Genomic DNA, 19,358 nt, shown 5'->3' with positions numbered 1-19,358 from the left:
CTTGTAACATATCCTTGATGCGGTAAAAACGTGTGTAATTTCGGCAGAAATTATAATAAAGGTGAGCCTTAAAGATTTGTGTCTCGGTTAATATGAATCATAGATGTAACTAAAGTTGAAGTGACTGTTAGCATTTTTTGTCTTGACTACGAAAAAACGACCAAAAAGGATGGTATGCAGAAAACTTAAGTAAGATAATAACAAGAGTAGTGAGGAAGTTCTGCAGAAGTTATCTTGTGGTGTTTACTAACGTTCACGTGTTGTATAAAGAGTTAAACACCCGATGATTCAAAACAGGAAGCAGACGAGGCTGTGGATGCAATGATAAAAGAAAGTGACGTGAGGTTTCGTACAGCCAGGGGGATTAGCTCAAATGGTAGAGCGCTCGCTTAGCATGCGAGAGGTAGCGGGATCGATGCCCGCATCCTCCAATGTTTTTTTTTTTTTTTTTAAATTTTGTTATTGAATATTTGTTCTTTCATTTTCATTCATACATTAACTATAAGCAACCGATGACCTCTTAACAAACTGTGTCAAATGATCAGCGAATTACGCGGAGCAGTCGCACGTGTATAGCACTGTTACTGTTAATTCCACAGAAAACCAGAAGATGGCAGCATAGACTCATAAACGATTGATCTCTCCTCTGTCTATATTCATTTAGTTTAAAATGAGCGTGTATTTAGAGCCACGTGTTCAGGTAGGTTTGTGTATTTTTTTTATTATAAGGAGCGAACACGTCAAATGGAGGACCAACATGGCCAAAGTAGTTTAATTAATTAGATTATATACAAAGAAATACAAATATGCTTTATGTATTTTTATTATCTGTGTGATTTTGTTATTGTTGGTATTAATTTGGTATTGATTGTCTGTTCTGTTAAATGAAATGTGAATAAAGTGCTGATTCTTATTCTGAAAGAAAAATGGAAATAAAGACCTGGATCTAAAAATTTGCCCTAAATATGGTAAAAGAATAGAAATAGAAGGCAGAAAGAATTGAAACCATTAATAAATATGAGCATTTACACACATTACAGGATGGATGCAAACAGGCCAGAAGCTTTATAATACAGAATCCTCTCTCAACTGATAATTTTAGAGTTCCTTGGACACGCATTGCATGCTATGGAACACTATTGTGGCGAGATTTTAAACTCTTTTAAAAGTGTTTTACAATAAAGATTTTAGATTTTAAAATGTTATAGACTGGAAAGGATCATGCACATGCAGGTCAGTATATGCAGTGAAAGAAAATGCTGAAACTTCGAGGGTTTTCTTGAAAGGGTGAGTTAATCCTCCAGGGAAAGAAGTGCTGACAGATGATGATAATAATGTTTATTGTTGTTTCGTAACTACACAAATTACTGCACACTTTAACAAGCTTTTCATATTACAATAAATCAGAACAAATGTGACAGTCTTGCCTTGGAGAAGCAACAATCACAACACTAAAACTAATGGTAATCATTTCAGCAAATATAACCGTCATTGTGAAACAATGATATTTTACACCACCACACCACAGTAATGGATTAGATTATATGGTATGAGAATAATTTTTGCAAAAGGGGATGATATATAGTATATATGCTTGTAATCAAAACTTTATAATATGTCAAATGTCATTGTATTACTGTGTGACAGGTGGAGGTAGGACCCAATAGCAAAAGGGGAACTACTAGGAATTGGGAACTAAGAAATTAAGAGATAACAACTAGATTACAAGGGAAACAGCACACAAGAAAAGACACAGGGAGAGAGAGAACAACGCAAAAACAAGCAGATGAAGACAGACGACTTAAATACACACAGGATAACGAGAGGATGGGAAACAGGAGGAAACACACTGGAACTAATACAGACTAACATGACAGGGGAAGTGGAACTGAGCACACTGAACACAAGGTGAAATATTTTCAAAATAAAACAGGAAGTACGATAACCACAGAGAAACAGACATGGAAACAAGACTGACTGGGGAGACAGAAAGAGAACACCAAACAAAATGAAGACAAGGCCAAGACTAGAAACTACAAATAGTACACAAACCAGAAAAACAACTAAAAGCAAAACCAGGTGTATACACTAAATCTTTGAATATTAAATAAAGGAGAATCCAGAGAGTCCAAATACAAAAACACTGGATTACAGACTCAGTACCGTGTTTATTTGTTTATTTTTAAACTCCCAGCATCTTCTTCACCATGTATCCTGGCATGTTGTACAGGAAAAGAGCCATGATGGCAAGCAGCAGGAGAACAGTGACAATCTTGATAGTCAGCCACCTGTACTGGTCACAAACCAGGCGTTTCACAGCTTTGAGAGGGATGAGGAACCAGAGGAGGGCAACATCTGGACGGCTGGTGGAGTACAGAGTTATAAACACTGCGTTAGACAAATAACATCAAATAACTGACAAACCAATTTTCTTTCCGAACATCTAGAGGTTGTCACCAATTGGCTTGTACTACATTAAAAATATAAATGAGAAAAAACCAACATATTTGAACCTCATACTCACTGATGACAAAACAACACTGCACTCTTTTTTGTTTTCTATTGAGCACTAAACAAAGAAGGCATTCATATAGAGATGACATAACCCTCTGATAAATGGATTGTCCAGATCTCAGTTTATTCACAAATTTAAAATATCATACACAGATGCAAAGCAAAAAACTGAATTCAAACACAATATACTCACTTTTAAACCAGTACAACATATGAAGGTGACTAATGTTCAGTTATTTTAAAAACAAGCACTAAAAATACAGAAAACACTATTTCAACAAACAAGAAAAACTGCAACAACAACAAAAAAAACCCTCTAATATGATTTGTACACATTAATACACAATATTAGACACACTCAAGTAATAAGTATTATCAGTAGTGTTACTGTGATAGCGCCTGTTTAACAATGCGGTGGTTAGTTTATGATATTGTAAAGCTGAAACCATTCACAACAGAATACAAGGTAAAAACCGCAGCTGTTTCTCTTAAGCTCCCAGCATCTTCTTCACCATGTATCCAGGCATGTTGTATATGAAAAGAGCAAAGATGGCCAGCAGGAGAAGAGCAGTGACAATCTTGATGGTAAGCCACCTGTACTGGTCACAAATCAGGTGTTTCGCAGCTTTGAAGGGGATGAGGAACCAGAGGAGGGCAACATCTGGACGGCTGGTGGAGTACAGAGATGTAAAAAGACGTTAAAGAAGCCAAAGCCATTGTGGCCCACATATATGCAAAATAATCGATTACTTGCATGATGGAAATACCCACATGATATAACAAGCAAATGTTACTGGTTACCTGTTTAACACCATAACTGATTCCATAGGAATTAAGAGTTAAGTAGCAGCCAGGTGATGCTAGTCAAAATGCACTTGGCTAATTGATCATCAGCAAATGTGAGCACCTCTATAAAAGCATTATTTTGGTAGTTTGCTGGTCTGGAGCATTCAGGTGTTTGTTAACGAACTCTCTTTTACAGGAACCAGACTCAGGGAGGAGGGGCCATCTGCAATTCACACTCCAATGAATGAATCAGGAGTAACTTGGGCTTCAGTATCACAAGTATATATTGGCATACAGATTCAACCAGGGAATAAACCACCAACCTTCTACTTAGTCAACATCTTGCTCTACCTCCTGAGCCACCAATAGAAACACTAGAAAATAATTCTTCTACCTTTTCAACATATTGTATTTAGCAGCCTTTTTCTTTCCACTTTTACCATAGTAAAATATACTTAAGCAACTGCTAAAGGTATTAGGTGGGGGTTAATGAGCTTCTGCTTTTCTGAAGTGACTGCTGACCTCTCTGTTTTATTTTTTCAGGTGCATTATATGTTTAGTACTTATCCATGGATCCACTCATCCATTTTCCTTTGCTTGTCCAGTTTAAGGTTGTGAGCGTTGCTGAAACCAATTTCAGCTGCCACACTCTGAACAGGCTGCCAATCCATCACAAGGCTTAGTTCTTATATCTCAGAAGAAATGAACTTGTTTCATCTGTTGAGGTGGTGCTTTTGATTATCGTTCTTCCAGTGACTATACTTCTTTTTTCTTTTCCATTGTAAAGCATTTTTATTAAAACTCTACTTTAGGAATAAAACTCTATATTGAAAGAAATCCGTGTGTGTGTGTTTTTCTTTGTCCACAAACACATCATCAGGAGCCGAGTAACCAAATTTGTTACATAAGTGCCCCTGCAGATTTTTATCTACACCAGATATTACTGTATGACGCATCACATTGCCTGTTAACCTAGCAATGAGCTAAACTTACGTGTATTAAGCCTGCAACTCCAATCTATCCTTTTATTTTCATGACAATAACATCTCATTTAAATCCATAAAAATTGCATTTTACATGCTTAGCAACCACCTGGCAACCAACTTTTTTCACTATTATTAAGATATTGATTTATGAACAGCATGAACAGGCCAAACAGTACTGTAGCGTGGGTGTGTGAAAGTTAATTTGGTAGATTTCTTAAAGAACATGGTTTTCTGAATCCTTTTCTTAGTGCATGTTGTTTTCTTGGTATAACTTTGTACATTTTAATGTATTGCTTCATTGCTTTTATTTAGTTTAAAAGTGCTGGCTCAATAGAAAAAGTGCACAGGAAGTTTGGAGGAGAGAGTGAGTCAGAGGTTCTAAGATTAGTCTGCTGGAACCATGTGCAGAACATCTTAAGCTCCCAGCATTTTCTTCACCATGTAACCGGGCATGCTGTAGAGAAAAAGAGTGAGCACAGCCAGCAGCAGGAGAGCAGTGACAATCCTGATGACCAGCCACTTGTACTGTGTGCAGAACAATTGTTTAATGGTCTCATTAGTGAGTGAGGAACCACAGAAGGCTGGTGTCAGGATGGCTAGAAGGACAGAAATGTGCACGTTCAGTATTACAGATTTTAAGGACTTTGGAGCATTTTACTGTTTTTCTACTACAAACTAAATTAATGCTTTGAAAGTTAGTGGACTCCCTGAAACAACAATAAAGCAGAAAGCAGGATGGGGAAAAATAATTCTAGTTAGAAATAAGGATAAGAAACAGCAACTTACCATGTAAAGAAAGAAGATCCTAGGTCTAAGTCCAGCGTTTGACTGAAGCAAATTCCTTCAACTGTCTTTCCTCAGTTCATGAAATTTCTTAATGCTTTTTATGCAAGTTTAATATTGTTTTTTATGTTTTTTTTAATGACTGTGTAACAGGTGGTTTTTTTTGTTGTTGTTGTTTTTACAACAATTGATTTAACAATTCAATTTACCACTATATCTATTATGTTCTCTGTTTTTCTTTTTTTCCGCTTACCTGTTGAATGATGTTTGTTCGGACTGTCAACCTTTAAACCTGCATGTATCTGTGCATGTAAGGTATGTGTACATGGACACAACATTTAGTATGTGACTGCTTCTGTTTATAGGAGGGGTTTATGTAGAAGCCAAAAGAATATACTGGACCATGCCGCTGAAAAAATTAGATCAAAAGAATGGATGATAGGAAAACATCCTTCATACTTGGGTTTCTCCAGTGGTTCTGGTTCATTTCGTCCTTCACCAACTGGACTTTTCTCTGCCTCCTCTCCTGTCAGAAGGTGCAGCTCTGCTTCCACTTTTCCCTGTAAAGACAAAAAACAGTATGAGTGATGTGGATTCACGCTATTACCTAAAGCAAAGATGTCAAACTCATTTAATAACGTGGGTGAGACCAGTATGAACCAGTGCATACAAAGGTTTAACTACACATTTAATCCTGGAGATATGTTACGAAACAGTGTGCTTTACTGCTTGCATTAGCATTACAAAAATGAGTCATTCCCTATTTAGAACCATAATTTCAGGTGGTGCTTTGGTGTGACTGACCGTAAGCTCAAACTCATCATCTTCATTCCTGGCCACAAAGGGCCACCAGCCTTTGATCCTCTTCTGTTTGAAGATGGAGACCATGGGCATCTCTCCTTCATTTGTCACCATTTCAATGGTACACTGCTTGGGAGTCTTGGCGCCACGTGGGAAACGGTTCAAGTCCAGCTCAATTGCACCTATGAAGACATTTTTTCTACAGTAAATGTCGAATAAGTACGAAGGTTAAGCCATCTTAATGTCATTACGCCTAAATTTACAATGTTGCCTGCTGTGTTAGTGGTGTTTCACAAACAATCTCTTATGAGTAGCGATGTTTTTTAGCTTAATGATTTTTGACAATACCCAGGAAATCATCTGCTGAGAAATGGTCGGCATCCCACACTTGCAGGTTAAGACGAGCAGGGATCTTGTACTCAGTCTCATCCCAAGCAAACATGGACTCTTTTTTTGAGATGACGATCTTCTCCTCTGCCATGAGGTAATCAAACGGGTAGATGAAGCGCCAGTTGAAATTCCCCTCCCCAGTGATGGAGTGATAATGAACATCAGTGTCCTGTTTGTCCTCCTGCTGCCCTTTTAACCAACTGTGAGAAAAGGGGGAGGGTTTGTAAATGTTTCCGTATCGGGAATCTGATTTGACTGATTTCTGCTCATAAACAAGTAAACAAAAAACAAAAGATACATTATTACCCTCGCACAAATATATCACTAGATTTCTCGCCAGTGAAGATGTCATCATCCTCCAGAACGACTTCATCTGTGTTCCAAATTATGACCCTCAGTTCAAACCTGTACAAACGCAAAAACACTAATCAATGATCAATAGTGATTGGTAAAAACCTCAAATTAAACTGCATAATTTAGTCAAATACATTAAGATGGTTTTGAACTTTATACTGTGTGTGTTAAAGCTGCAAGATGACTGTTGAAATCATACTTCTTTGGTTTCCTTGGTGAAATGTCAAGTGCAGGACCAGGTGCTGTCATATCTTTAGGGAACATATCCACCCACATCTCAATTCTTCCCTAAAAAAATGTACAGGATGAGATTTTTTTTTCAATATGCAAATAATCTGTAGAAGATAATTCCAACATACAAGCCTTTTTCATCAAAAGTTTTTATATTTAAATAAGTTTACACACTTGCTCAATTCCTGGTTTATCAGGGTGGAGCAGCGGTCTGGTCTCCACGTGTTCTGGGACGAGCTTGCAGCCAGCTCGTGGAATTTCTTCCCAGTGGTTCAGCACAGTAAGGGCAAGGTGTTCATCTGTCTGCTTCTTCAGACCTGACAAACATCATCACAAAAATATATGTATTTTTTAAAGCAAATGCTAGCAAATGAAATTAAGCTTTCCCTTTAAACTGTTTAAGCATTTATCAGACTTGATGCGTGCTCAATCATCAAGGTAAGTAAATGCCAAAAAGTTGATGAACAGAATCAACTTTTTTGGCATTTATCAGACCAGTTTGTCAGTAGTACCAGCATGAAAACAAGCACACAACAAGTATTGGAGAGAGTATGTCCCACTACAGCAATATTGCCTTTCTTTAGTAAGTTACTGAGAAAATGAAGTGGAAGAAACAGAAGGTCATTGAATACCATTTTCATCCTCTATCTCTGTTGGCGCCATGAAGACACGATTCTCCACCTTCACTCTTCCTGCAGGACCATAGTGAGGCCCGTCCAGTTTGCCATCCTTACACAGCTTAGCCAGGATGTGGGTGGGTTTCATCGGGTCACGCCACACATTGTAACCATGGCTACAAAAAAGGGTTAAAAAAAACAACATTTTTAAAACTAGAATCAAATGAAAGTAAATGGTGACATTTTAAAACTGTAAAAAACCTACACACACACACACACACACACACACACACACACACACACACACACACACACACACACACACACACACACACACACACACACACAGATATGTTGGGTTTAATATTAAAGGAAGACTTTAACACAAATCAAATTCATCTAGACCAGGATGTCAAACTCATTTTACATCATGGGCCACAGCCCACTTTTATGTTAATTAACCGTGACTTAACTACTTTGGTAAAGTACAACTGGCCATGTGGATGTCTTTATCAGCAGAAAAAGCTGTAAAACGTATGAAAGTAAAAGTACAAAATGTATGCCTCCTTCACATTTTACAAACCCATCCAGTGGCCCAGATTAGGACCCTTTGCGAGGCCAATTCTGGGCCCCGAGCCTTGGCTTGTGACACCCCTGATCCAGACTGATTTGATGTAAGTTGCCCAGTTCTGGAGATGAATTTAATTGCCTTGTTACCCAGTTGGGCTTCTCGAGAAATCATGATGTCTTTGCTCCAAACTTTATCATAAGCAGTTTTAAGTACAACAGGAACTAGGTTTTTCTTGACATCTATGGAGACAGACTAGCAACAGGTTAACTATTAATGGTGGCTGTGAGCTTTAATGTTAGCTAGCTGAACGCTTTCATTTGATTGAATTTGTAGTAAAGTTTGTGGTGAAGAGCAGTGCATCTATTGAAAATGAACAAATTAAAGTACTGTTTTTTTTTGTTTTTGCTTTCATGTTGGCTAATGCTACTTGAGTCAAACAGATTGTGTGATCCTTACATTGCGTAGGCGCGTGTGATACCACACGTGGCTCTGTGTTTGCTGTAGAAACGGTTCTCGAGGTCAATTTTGGTTTCTCCAATGAGATCATCAGTTCCCACCAAGTCCCAGTCATAAATTGACACAGTTAATGTGGAATCCATTGGGAATGTGGCCTCCACATCAAAAGATCTAATAAGAGACAGATTTTAGTTTTAAGGTTTTAATTAAAATTCAGTATATTCACAAAAAATAAAAACTTGTAAGATCGTATAGATAAGGCCATGCTCTAAAATTACTTACTTGCCAAACAGTGGGTTCAGCTGTTTTGAGATGTAGTTCTCTTTGTCTTTTATCTCTGTTTTTCCCAGTTTTATTGCAATGTAGGGGTCGGCTTTACCGTTTATGTCTGCTGGATGCAGATCAGTTGCCTACGAAAAAAAATGGATAAATTTGAGTATGATAATAATAAGTAAGTCTAGCATTCTCGGCTATGACCGGTAACCAGCCAGTCAGCCTTAAACATTTCCAAATGTGGGTGGGTATTTGAAAGAAACTCTCAAAGGCAAAGTGGCTAAAGCTAACGTATGCAGAGCTCAGAACCATCCACAAGCTAGCACCCTTGGTATGAACCTGACTATGAGCACTCAAAGGAGCTAAAGGACCTCTTCCCAGGATATTGAAATAAATATTCACAGCAGAGCACATAGCTTACCCTGATGACATAGATCCGAACAAGGACGTTAATGGGATCATTGCTAGGAATGTTATTAAACATTCCCATGTTGGAATCAAAGTTCATGTCTCTTGGCATATCATCCGACACTTTGTACATGCACAGCGAACCCTGAATTGACACAGCGATACAAATGAAATGGGCATTCAGAGGAAAATATGAAAGAATTATTTAAAGAGCTTTGACTTTCATCATCAATGAAAAAGAAGAGACAATTCCTTACTTTGAATTTTCCAACAATCCTATCTTCATCTGTCACATTCTGATCATCATCATCACCTGCTTTTCCCCTGTACAGGTTAAAACTGTGCAGCCAGTCCTCAAAGTTACCAAAGTCGCCTTCCAGTTCTTTAGGATACACCTGAACACAGATAAGTGTATATATAAACACATAAATTAGGTTTGGAATGACTTGTTTTCTAAGACCGTGTCTGTATGTCGCAGTCACAACTGTATACCTTCAGCTCATCCAGCTTTGGCTTTTTCTTCTCATAAGGGTCGACTGCCGGTTTCTTCTTATCTTTCTTTCCTTTTCCCTTCTTTGTGCCTTTCACAGGAGAGTCATCAGGTTTGATATCTGAGTACAGGTTAGTGGTGAGGACACAGGGACAGGGAGAAGGAGCAGAGCGCTCGAGACATGAATTCCACATGAAAGTTGCCATTACGGTACAAAGCAAGCATGCCATTGAACTCCTGAAGTATAGAGTTCAGTGAGAATGCTTGGTATTGTGACGCTGTAGGTATTGGCTAATTCTTTATTGTGTGCCATGCTCCATCATCTTTGTGTTTTTAGTCACTGTCTTGTTATTGACAACTTTCATGGCTAGCATATGACAAATATGCATGTACGGGAGAAGAAAACAAGCAATTGTCCTACGAATGGAAATTTGGATTCATGTCAGCATCTACATGGAGGCATTCTTGGGCTATGAAGGCTATGAGGTTCACTACTGCACTGTAGAACAAAACAACAGAGTTAGTGAGCTAATAAAGGATGAATTTTAAACTTAGGCACACGTGTCAAACTATGAACATCACAGATTTTTATTAAAGCACATAAAAACAATATTCAGCAAACACAAAAACATATGGAGATGCAATTAGTGGATTTTAAAACTGATGACAAAAAGAAGAAATTTAAGGTTTCTTTTTTTTTTTTTTTTACCTCCACCATCTGCAATGTCCATGTCATCTTTGTCCTCTGAGTCTGAGAGAGCTGCCTCTTGAGCCTTGAGTGACTGAAAGAGTAAAGCTCTATTTCTTAACTGTCTAGACCAAACAAAACCTCCTACTTATCAGCTATAGTATCAAGGTTAAGATCCATTAAGTCTAAAAAAATGTCTTGAAGAAAAATTCAATCTACAGCACTGTGCAAAAGTCTTTAGCTGCCCTTTATTTTGAAAGGAAATTTGAAAATAGTTGCAATGATTTACTGAAACATGAAAACAAATACAGAAATGTTGTATATAAAGAAAGAACTGTTTGTAAAGATTGAATGAGCTTGAAAGTTAATATTTGATACGATCGCCTTTGTTCTTCAACACAGCCAAAGCTCTCTTAGGCAAGATTTCTTGTTATTTCTTTAAATCATTTTCAGGAATAGTTCTCCTGGATTTATGAAGGACATTCAAAGCTCTTCTCTGGATGTTGACTGCCTTTTGTTCCATTCTTTGCAAAGATTATCCCACAATGCATCAGTAATGTTGAGGTCCGGGAAGGCCAGTCCATGACTGATAGTGTCTCAGTGTTGTACCTCTCTCCCGATCTCCTTGATCCATACTGACAATGATTTGATCCAAAAGCTTCAAATTAGACATATTATTACTGATTTTCAGCTCAGGTCTTGTGTTATTTGGCACACCGCAGCCTTTTCTCCCTGTTTCTCTTCCTTAAGAATGGCTTCTTGACAGCCATCCTTCCACCGAGAGCATTTCTGATGAGGCTTGAATGAGCAGTAGATAGATAGACCTAAGGAGATGCATCTCGCAGATTCTGTGTGATTTCTTGCTGGCCTTTTTTCCTACTTCTTAATGATATGACGATAGTCTTTAGGCCTGCTGCTTTTGATTTTGTCCTCCACTTTTACCAGTTTCTATAATTTTTTAAAGGACACATTGCACATAATGGCGATATATGCAAAGTTTTTGGCTAATAACTCTTTGGGAAACGCCTTTTTCGTTCAAAACACTTGTTCATCCCTCGTTCCACCCTAGGTCTTTTTATGTTATATAGGTCATTGATACCAAATAAAGAAAAAGCAGTTTCTCGGAAAATGGTCACATAGAAGAACTGGACTCTAAATAAGTGAAAAAGCAGCCAATATCCAAAGAAAAACTCTGAAAGTCCCACAGAAATCCTGGAGCACTATTGCTCAAGAACACTTTAAAAAAAATTTAAAAGACAGGCAGTAAGCAAAACATAAAGAAATGAGACACAACTCAAAACTTTCGTGTAGTACTGCATCATCATACTTTGCAACATTGTTAACATTATATAATCAGTCAAAAGAAGGCTTGTTACCTCTGTCAAAGTTTCAATGGAAGCGAAATATTTGGACCACCAGTCCAGCATGCTCTCGTCAAGTTCCTCCTCCTCCATCTCATCACCCTTCTTCCTCTTCTTTTTCTTCCCTTTGCCATCCTTGTCATCATCCTTTGTATAAAAGTAACACAGATCTTTTGATTAAGGCTTTGAGACATCTTGATTCACCGTGAAATAAAATAATGCAGTTTGATTTATAAATCAAGCAAGTACAGATCTCTACTTACCTCAACTTTGACCACAGCATCAGAGCCCTACAAAGGAACACCAGATTGTGTTTACTTTGTATTTTTTATCTCTATAATTTTCAAATTTTCAAAAGTTACACTTACACAGTCAAGTTTGACAACAGTTTCCACTTTCTTAAAAGAAGGCTCAGAATCCATGCTGACAACAATAATTTCCTCTGAAAGAAAAAAAAAATCATCATCACAAACTGTCAGACAATACTGTGTGGCGCAAACATATATTCTACTTTTCTGTTATTTGATACCTGTAGTGGACCAGTTGTTGGCTTGCTTGTCAGCTCCCCTGTAGATGAACTTCCGCAGAGTGGTGACAGCATGAGAGCCAACCAAAGTGTAGCGGCCAAAAGCTCTACAGTCCACTACTCGGATGTTCAGCGGCGGGTGAAGCAACTCATTTTCAGGCAAGTCCTGACACACAAAATCCAGAGTGAGTTCTTGCAGAGCAGGTGTGGTGGCTGACATGAGTCAACCCAAGCTTCAGTTCTATGTTTGAACGCAAATGCATAACGGAAAAATATATCAATAGTGCCAGTACGGTACCACTTCAAACCACTTGACAAGAGTGCTGAAGTTGGGGTTTTTCCTGTAGTTGGAGATGAGGGCAGACTGAACTCCCTTTCCAGCACATTCAATGTCCACACGAGGCCGGTCCACCTGGGCGAGATTCACCCTCTTCAGGTCCCTCAAGCCCCAGAACAAAACCTAAAGAAAAGAAAGGTTAGCTGACATTACAGATGTTTTACTTTCTTTCAGTGAATGTCCATCAGTTAACAGTCAAAGCTATTCTGAAGTCTTTACTTCAATCCTGTACTTGCTGAGCACTGGTCTGATCCCCAGTGGTACTGGGAGGATTGGGCCACGGTCTATATCTGTAGGACCATCTATGGGAGGTAGGTCAGCTTTTCCATTGGGGCCAATCTAAAGGACGATATAAAGAACTATGAAGCAAATGAAGTGATGGAAGCATAAGCTCACGGGTTGATGTTGTCTGTACTTTGGAAAGCTAACCTGCAGCAGTTCAAAGGCTGCCAGCATTTCTCCAGCAGTGCAGTTTCCACGGTAGATCTGATAGTACTCCAGTTGGGGAGGAAAACGTGGGGGACCGTAGTGCTCATCAGCCATTTTGACCACAGGCTTAGCAAAGGTTCTGCCCATGAAGTCAGCTTTACCCTGAAAGCAAAGGACCAGACGCAGTGAAAAATCTGATTATTTTAAAAAATCCTCTTCTTGGCTTACCCTATTAGTGTTTATATTACAATGAGTGCATTTAAAAAAGCAATTAGAGAGCTGATTGTGAAGTAAGTAGTCCCATTAGCAGGAAGAAACATGGCTCAAGGTGCACATGTTTCACACTAGATAAAAAGGACTGAAGATAAAAGACAAAGTAAACAATGAAAGATCCCTAAAATAACCAGTGAACTGCAAAACAGATATGCATTTATGCACATTCAGAAAATGAGTGAATATCTAATCATTGTTTCTAAAGAAAAAAGAAAAAAAAGAACAAAAGCAACTTAATCTTTCTTGCAGTTAGTGGTTATAAAAAAGTCAAAAATCCTGTTGGTCACATACAAAAGCACAAGTTTTACTTAAAGGAATGCAACAGGGATAAGTTAATCACGAGGGTCCATCAGGTCCTTATTCCTCTTGCATGCCTTTCAAAGGAATCTACTCTGCACACATGACAGTGCTGCTACAGTACATCAAGCCAATCCACACTCTACTTATCCAAAGGGTCATCCAAAACAATGGTGTTTTTGTCAGGAGATAATATAAAATAGTCAGTCAGCAAACAAATTCCTTCAGATATAATTCATGTCAGGTTGCTATGGAGACAAAGACAAACTCAATGAAATCAACCCACAACCATTTATGCAAAAAAAATTTAATCATAAAAATAAAAATATTGCGGGTATACCGCATGCTACTTTTAGTCTCTCGTGACTAGGTTAGTCATACATTTCAACATATAAAGATGAAGGATCATGGTAAGACTGCTGTCGAGGTTTTGTCCACATTATTATAAACAGAGAGGCCTCTGTATATCAAAATAACCCTTACCACTGTGTCTTGATCATAGAGCTCAATGACAATAATAGGAGGGTCATCTCTCAGTTCACTGGCCTCCCCAAACAACTCCACATTCTCAAAAACCAACAGCTGGTCCCACGTGGGGCAGAGGGTCTCAGCCAGCACCTGCAAGAAGACAAAACGTTTAAAGTGATCGAGGACAGGTTTTCAAGTACATAAAATTTCATGCTAAAAGGTGATCTCATTAAAACAACTTTTGATCTTGCCCACCTCAGTGACTTGGCTTTGTGATGAGAAGAAAACTCTTGCAAATGGATCGGACAGACCTGTGCTGTCAGCGGCGAACAGGCTGCGAGCCTGGTACATGTGGACCCTCAGCTGGAAGATTTGTTTCACTACAGAGAAGTAAAGTCTCATAAGTGACTATAGAAGTATATAACAGTATATGTAATTCTTGCCTACGTTAGATTTAGAGATATACTTTTTCTTTTTTTGCCATGCACTCCATATAAAACACAGGTTGCAGCTTCCAGGTGTAAAAAAAGAAGCCAAGTAGCAAATCCCTCTAATGACCAGCAGGAGGTGCTGTTATGGTTTGGAAATTATGTGTGATTGTTCGTTACTATTAAGGTTCAGAAAGACAATAAAGGCCACCTTAAAGAAATGAAAACTTTGTGATTGATGAGTTTCTATTGAATGGGTGATTAATGTCAGTCACAGCCACCTCTCACTCATAAAGACCAGTTTTACACCAAGATACAAATCTCTCTAAGGCTTCATGACAAGACCTCACTATCCAGTGGGTGACAGCATAGTGACTATGACAATCTAAACAGAGTCTATTTTGTGAGCATAGCATGTCCACCCACCTGCAGCCAATCAGAAGAAAGCTGGCTTAAAGCGAGGAAGGCCATAAAAAGAGTAAATATAACTATATGGTAAAGGATAATTTTGAACTGAGATTCTCACAAAGCTAATCTAGTAAAGTTGAAGAATAAATTTACACAGCTGTGAATGGGTATAATTTGTCCCTTTAGCCACAGTGTGAATGGTAGATATTTGTTATGAGAAAAGCTGGTGTAAGGTGAGCTGCAAAATGGCCTTACTCATGTAGGTGAGGCTGATGGGTGGTGAGGCTGGCAAGCCGGGTCCTCTGGACAACTTATTTTCCTCAAATCCATTAGGTAAGCCACTCAGGTAGTCTTTGCGCTGCCTGCTCAGACCCAGCCACAGATAAATCTCTATCTTGGATTGCACTGTCCACCCAGCTGGTCCAAAGCCCTTTTTACCAGGAATCTTTACAAGAGGAAAATACAAAACACTTTAGCTGCTGAAGAACACAGAATACAGATAAGGAAAAGTTTCATTATAGACTGGGAGTTTGTATCAGAATAGATTAGGTACTCGCCCTGAGAAAGATTGTTTTGACTTTCCCACAGTCTTTTCCCTTCTCCTCGTATATGCTGGAATAAAGGATGTCCTTAGAGGGGACACGTGCATAAGCAATACGCTTTCCATTGCTTATCATCCATATGAAAACATCTGGAACGCTGTGTTGAGGCTGCAATAAGAATGAGTCCTCATTTAAATATGTTACTGAATAACCACTATAGAACATACAAATGCACCAAAAAAGATTATTTGTAAATAAAGACATAGACATAGATCTCACTTCCTCAGCCAGAAAGCGCAGCTTCGACAGGAAGTTCTGAGCCAGCTTCAGCTTATCTCTCACTGTGCTTTTTTTCACCTGTGACCTCATGGTCTTAGCTTGCTGACCAATGGCCTCCTAAAAGGAGGAAGAGGTTCAGCAGTTAGCACAGTACAAATATAATCAATAGGTGGGAACAATAAAGATTACTCTTTTGAGTTTACGTACCACTTCCGACAAGCACAGCTTCAGTCTCTCCTTGTCAAGTTTGGTTCTGCCCGACTGACTCTGGTCCTTGTTTGCCAATGAAAGAAACTGACTGAAAGAGTTAAGGTTTGGTGAGTGCAAATGTTTACAATCATTAAAAACACTTCATGTGCAGCTTAGGTTTGTAACCACGGACCTGCATCCTTGGCTGAGTTCCTCAAGAACACCTCTAAGCCTGCGCTCGGGATAGGCCTTCTCTGTTTTAATGATCTCTTGCACATCATTCAGCCCATCCTCCTATGAAAGCAACATAACGATAATGATTTAAATTATGTTGGCGTTGACTTAGACAAACTTAGCTTTAAGTTAATGCATGACTTGCCAGTTTATCAGCAATGTTGTCAATGATGTTGGCATTATACAGCCTCCTTCTCTGGTCTTGCCACCAGCTCTTGATGTAAATGCACGGCTTCCTCTCAAAATATGGCAGATGGAAATAATTTCTGTGGATTAAAATTAGAGCGTATCTAACATGTTGTTTTTTAAAATACCTAAATCAATACTTCTAAACTGTTTTTACAATCTTTTAAATCAAAGCAAGAACTAAAAACTTTTGTATTGTATGTGATATTATTGCTCTGACCGGTCTGTGATGACAGGTTTCATGGGTGGGGTTGTTGCCACTGACTGCAGGTCTCCATCGTCGTCCATCTCCTCTTCACTGGAATTGTTGATCAGTTCAGTTTCCTCTTCATCTCCATCACCCTTCTTCCCCTTTGTTTTTGGTTTGACAACTCCATCGTTCTCATTTCCATAATAACCTGGCAACAACCATGATGTTAACAGTTAAACCATAAAAGATGCGGTACTTACTACAATAATAGTATATATATGATTCTATATTTTTTAAAAACTACAGCAACACAGCTATTATTCTAATATAGTAAAGGATAAAACAGTGTAAAGATATTTAATAAAGGTCATTAGGCATGCTAATTTCTCAAAAGAAAGTCTGCTAAACACTAAAACTGACAACGAGGTGATGGAAAGTACCTATGGTGACCTCAAAGTGTATGGGCTTATCACCAATCTTTCTATCAACCATTGTGGCCTCCAGGAAGGAACTGAAGAGGAAAAATTCCTCAACCTTTCCAGTGGCGGTCTGTGAAATCAAAAAATGGACAAGTATAATCATCTGTTTAAGAATAAAGACTTATATAAAGGTGGCATCAATGTAAAACAAAAAAAAAGGTTAAAGCACTGTAATTCATTACATATTGACAACAATCAATTTATCCCATATTATGAGGGATACCACTGAGTTTAGCCACATTGATGCAAACAGCTATTAATAATACACCAGGTACTATTAATAATTCACAGTAATTGCAGGCACATAACCCATCAGTAGGAGAAACAGTTGGCTCCATCTGCATGACTGCCCATCCAGTCAGGCATTCACCTCTGAGATGTTGGGTATTCCCTCCATCTGCACGTCCGTGGAGCTGGTAATTTCAGGGGAGGAGGTGTCCAGGAGCTCCATGCCAAGGCTGATGAGCAGACGGGCTCTGAAGGACACGCCCTCTCCAAGTCCATCATTTAACTCCTGGTATTCGTCCATCAGGGTGTAGGTACGAGTGGAGCCATACATGTTCACCCAAGCAGGCCCAAGAGTCGGAAGGAAGCCTGAAAAACAAAGAGAAAAGGGGATTTTAATCTAATAATTTGCAAGAGCAAAACTAACTGACATGTCAAAAGAAAATCTTCTGCAGTTAATTTGTGGAGAAGATATTTCTTCAAACATTTAAAGTTGCATCACCTTTGTCCCCATCGTTAGAAATCGTGCGCAGGTCTAAGAAGTGCGTTCCTATCGCAACATCATTCACTTTATCCGAATCTCGGAGCTGGATCTTTATACGTTTGCAGAGTGGTGGAAACATCTCAGTGAAAACAATTTGCTCGTTCCAGATAGGCTCATAGCAGCTCTTCTGAACTGATGTTTTCCCCTGTAGCAATCACACATTGTAAACTTATGTTATGTCAGTGAGATTTAGATTTTGAGCTGGATGAGAAAAAAAATGCTACATAGGGGAACGAACGCATGGCAGCTTTGTTAGCACTCACCTTCTGCCCAGCAAACTGTACTTGGACATAAGGATCAACCAGGTCCTTATTTTCTCCTATGAAGGCCTTTTTCACATTCGCCATGATGCTGGTGTTCATTCTGGGGAGCCCCTCAGCTCTGTAGATCTTCAAGTAATAACGAGCCCATTGCCTCTCTGCAGGCACCCCCTCAGGTAATAAGAGATTCCTGAAATAGAGAGTTAATATATTTTCTTCACTAGTTTCAAATGTTAAAAAAAAGAATACATCTGTGTTTTATTTACCCATCTATGTCATCTTCTTCAGATTCATTTGCCTTGTGTGGAGTTTTTATAGTGTCCCCTTTAGCCACAACTGCAATATCACATTTAACGTAGCCCTTACAGCCAGCTGTGATGTCATCAGGGTCAGACAAGAGAGCCCATTTGTGGTAAAACTGATGATCTACAAGTCAAGGGAGACATATTTATTAATGCATTTGTATCATTAACGTAGTGATATTTTTAAAAAGCTGATCTCGATTAATTCTTTACCAGGCTGGGAGTAGATTGTGCCTACATCCATTTTAAAACTTCCAACCAGGGTCCCACTACGCAGAAGATTTTTGGAGTGCACTACCTATAGTTTGGTTTAGGGAAGTAAACAACACAGGGTTTAGTGCGCTTGTGAAAAGGAACTGCTATCAGTGACTTTTACGTTTAACTATAAGGAACGGGACGACTCACAGACACTTTCAGGATTTTGTCAAACATAACATCTGGAGGGACGTGGAAGTCGAACACAAAATACTGGAGATTAAAAGAGTTTTAATGACAATGATGCACAGTTGCCCTTTTAATAAACTTTAATAAAGTATTATACATGATGTAATGACAGACTCACTTCGTTGTAATATGGGCAGTTGGTTGATTCCTTCATTGAGGTGTACTTTTTATCTTCTCCGATTTCCACGCAAACCATTGGATCCATGTTCAAGCCCACCAGCTGTCTGGCTTCAATCACTGTCACACTGACCTGGAATTAAATAATCAAATGTTTGTCTGCTATTGTTTAAGAAGCACTACATTAAATATAAAAACATAAATACACTCAATAACAACTTTCCCTTGCCTGATAGTCTACTGGTCTTCCAGAGCTGGGCTCCATCTTGATGTCTGGCTTTGACCTGCATCGCAATGTGAATGTGGTTAATGTAGAGTGAGACAGACGCAAATAAATGATCTTCATTGTCATTATACAATGTATAATTAAAATAAAAATAATAAATAATTAGAATTAATACAAATAGGTAAGTAACTAAAGATAAAAAATAAACACAGCGGCATTGTACACAACTTAGCTAGCGTAAAGTGTTTATAGTCAAGTGTGTAGTG

General features: G+C 38.6%; 1 non-coding gene and 1 pseudogene across 2 annotated transcripts; one reads left to right on the top strand and one right to left on the bottom strand.

Annotated features, from left to right (window-relative positions):
• Positions 1-358: 358 nt before the first annotated feature.
• trnaa-agc (transfer RNA alanine (anticodon AGC)) lies at positions 359-431 on the top strand. The gene has a single exon. It is a non-coding gene; the product is annotated as a tRNA-Ala (tRNA).
• An 856-nt stretch (positions 432-1,287) lies between these two features.
• LOC113012551 (otoferlin-like) lies at positions 1,288-18,978 on the bottom strand (annotated as a pseudogene). The gene is made up of 36 exons (XR_013903927.1): positions 18,868-18,978; positions 18,711-18,773; positions 18,519-18,603; positions 18,270-18,429; positions 18,007-18,193; positions 17,702-17,888; positions 17,345-17,568; positions 16,936-17,044; positions 16,526-16,703; positions 16,265-16,385; positions 16,079-16,179; positions 15,904-15,994; positions 15,697-15,813; positions 15,433-15,585; positions 15,131-15,320; positions 14,295-14,419; positions 14,055-14,189; positions 12,792-13,163; positions 12,534-12,695; positions 12,078-12,401; positions 11,969-11,999; positions 11,725-11,879; positions 10,370-10,442; positions 9,663-9,781; positions 9,428-9,565; positions 9,184-9,315; positions 8,772-8,899; positions 8,490-8,660; positions 7,478-7,638; positions 7,020-7,162; positions 6,814-6,902; positions 6,567-6,665; positions 6,219-6,460; positions 5,874-6,052; positions 5,529-5,629; positions 1,288-2,363 (listed from the first exon to the last, which is right to left on the bottom strand). The product of XR_013903927.1 is annotated as an otoferlin-like (transcript).
• Between the last annotated feature and the right edge of the window lie 380 nt (positions 18,979-19,358).

This window comes from Astatotilapia calliptera, chromosome 19, assembly GCF_964374335.1.
Source record: "Astatotilapia calliptera chromosome 19, fAstCal68.1, whole genome shotgun sequence".
Taxonomy (NCBI): domain Eukaryota; kingdom Metazoa; phylum Chordata; class Actinopteri; order Cichliformes; family Cichlidae; genus Astatotilapia; species Astatotilapia calliptera.
The sequence above is the reverse complement of the archived record's forward strand: the minus strand, read 5'-3'. Positions and strand labels throughout refer to the sequence as shown.